The following is a 2,500-nucleotide window of genomic DNA, read 5'->3' as shown; positions in this document are numbered from 1 at the left end:
AGAGCTAATACATGCGTGAAGCGCCGACCTCGCGGGAGGCGTGCTTTTATCAGACCAAAAACCGACCGGGCTTCGGCCCGCAACCTTTGGTGACTCTGGATAACTTTGCGGATCGCACGGTCTCGCACCGGCGACGGATCATTCAAGTGTCTGCCCTATCAACTTTCGTCGGTACGGTACTGGCCTACCGAGGTTCTTACGGGTAACGGAGAATCAGGGTTCGATTCCGGAGAGGGAGCCTGAGAAACGGCTACCACATCCAAGGAAGGCAGCAGGCGCGCAAATTACCCATTCCCGACGCGGGGAGGTAGTGACGAAAAATAACAATACAGGACTCTAAACGAGGCCCTGTAATTGGAATGAGTACACTTTAAAACCTTTAACGAGTATCCATTGGAGGGCAAGTCTGGTGCCAGCAGCCGCGGTAATTCCAGCTCCAAAAGTGTATATTTAAGTTGTTGCGGTTAAAAAGCTCGTAGTTGGATTTTGGGCGCAGGCGGCCGGTCCGTCGCAAGGCGTGTACTGGCCGTCCTGGCCTCACCTCCGGTTCTCCGCCGGTGCCCTTGACTGAGTGTCGGCGGCGGCCGGAACGTTTACTTTGAAAAAAATTAGAGTGTTCAAAGCAGGCGATTCGCCTGAATAATGGTGCATGGAATAATGGAATAGGACCTCGGTTCTATTTTGTTGGTTTTCGGAGCGCGAGGTAATGATTAAGAGGGACAGACGGGGGCATTCGTACTGTGCCGTTAGAGGTGAAATTCTTGGATCGGCGCAAGACGAACGACTGCGAAAGCATTTGCCAAGAATGTTTTCTTTAATCAAGAGCGAAAGTCAGAGGTTCGAAGACGATCAGATACCGTCCTAGTTCTGACTATAAACGATGCCAACTAGCGATCGGGGGGCGTTAGTTTTACGACCTCTCCGGCAGCTTGCGGGAAACCAAAGTCTTTGGGTTCCGGGGGAAGTATGGTTGCAAAGCTGAAACTTAAAGGAATTGACGGAAGGGCACCACCAGGAGTGGAGCCTGCGGCTTAATTTGACTCAACACGGGAAATCTCACCCGGCCCGGACACAGTGAGGATTGACAGATTGAGAGCTCTTTCTTGATTCTGTGGGTGGTGGTGCATGGCCGTTCTTAGTTGGTGGAGCGATTTGTCTGGTTAATTCCGATAACGAACGAGACTCTGGCTTGCTAACTAGTTACGCGACCCAATCGGTCGGCGTCTAACTTCTTAGAGGGACTAGTGGCGTTTAGCCACACGAGATTGAGCAATAACAGGTCTGTGATGCCCTTAGATGTTCGGGGCCGCACGCGCGCTACACTGACCGGATCAGCATGTGCTCGCCTTGGCCGACAGGTCTGGGTAACCCGCTGAACCCCGGTCGTGCTAGGGATAGGGAATTGCAATTATTTCCCTTGAACGAGGAATTCCCAGTAAGCGCGAGTCATTAGCTCGCGTTGATTACGTCCCTGCCCTTTGTACACACCGCCCGTCGCTACTACCGATTGAATGGTTTAGTGAGGTCCTCCGATTGGACCTGGCGCGGCCGGCAACGGTCGAGCCGGCGTCCGAGAAGACGATCTAACTTGATCATTTAGAGGAAGTAAAAGTCGTAACAAGGTTTCCGTAGGTGAACCTGCGGAAGGATCATTAACGGTCTCGCAAACGCTTCGGCGAACGCGAAACTCGGACAAGCGAGAGAAAAAGTTTTTGCTACCCGGCGCCCGACCCGCGAGGAGCGGCGCGCCGGCCGGCGATTCGGTCACCCGGTAATGTTTGCGCGTCGAGTGCCGCGGTGCCGCGCGCTCCGGCTTCAAGCGTCGGCCTGGCCGACCGCTCGGCGCGGTATATTTTGTCACCCTTTAGTGCGAGGCACTGTGCGAGCGAAACAATCGTGGATGGCTCTTGGCGGTGGATCACTCGGCTCGTGAGTCGATGAAGGACGCAGCTAGCTGCGTGAATTAGTGTGAATTGCAGGACACATTGAGCATCGACGTTCTGAACGCAAATTGCGGCCTCGGGTCAATCCCGGGGCCGCGCCCGCCTCAGGGTCGCGTTGCAAACGTTCCGCGCGGGGATTTCTCCGCGCGGCTGCTGCGGCGTCGGACGCGCGAGCGCCCGTCCCGCTCAAGACAGCACGGCACGATGTGCGACGATCGCGACCAGAATCCCGCGCGGCGGCGGCGAGTCGACCTCGAAGAGGCCAACGGCTGGCGGCTCAAGGGCGGGAATCGAGGTGCGCGGCGGCGCGCGGCGCCGACGGCGAGCGCGGAACGGGAAGAATAGTCCCGGTCCTTACTTTCGGCCTGAGGTCGGACGAGGCTACCCGCTGAATTTAAGCATATTACTAAGCGGAGGAAAAGAAACTAACGAGGATTCCCTCAGTAACGGCGAGTGAAGCGGGATGTGCCCATCGCCGAATCCGCGCGCTTTTGGAGTGCGCGGAATTGTGGCGTACGGAATTCGTCACGGCGCGCTTCGCCGGTCGCCCGCGTCCT

The 2,500-nt window shown here is 56.5% G+C and overlaps 2 non-coding genes and 1 pseudogene across 2 annotated transcripts in view; all 3 read left to right on the top strand.

The window, feature by feature from the left end:
• Positions 1-1,655, top strand: part of LOC146144606 (small subunit ribosomal RNA) — a 1,812-nt gene extending 157 nt beyond the window's left edge. Inside the window, exon 1 of the ribosomal RNA XR_014500850.1 lies at positions 1-1,655. This exon is cut by the window's left edge and continues 157 nt beyond it. This is a non-coding gene — a ribosomal RNA (small subunit ribosomal RNA).
• A 247-nt stretch (positions 1,656-1,902) lies between these two features.
• Positions 1,903-2,056, top strand: LOC146144605 (5.8S ribosomal RNA). Its single transcript, XR_014499019.1, has one exon. It is a non-coding gene; the product is annotated as a 5.8S ribosomal RNA (ribosomal RNA).
• Positions 2,057-2,327: 271 nt separating this feature from the next.
• LOC146144604 (large subunit ribosomal RNA) overlaps positions 2,328-2,500 on the top strand; it is a 2,634-nt pseudogene continuing 2,461 nt past the window's right edge.

Source organism: Ascidiella aspersa, chromosome 5 (assembly GCF_963924565.1).
Source record: "Ascidiella aspersa chromosome 5, kaAscAspe10.2, whole genome shotgun sequence".
In the NCBI taxonomy this organism is placed as follows: domain Eukaryota; kingdom Metazoa; phylum Chordata; class Ascidiacea; order Phlebobranchia; family Ascidiidae; genus Ascidiella; species Ascidiella aspersa.
The sequence above is the reverse complement of the archived record's forward strand: the minus strand, read 5'-3'. Positions and strand labels throughout refer to the sequence as shown.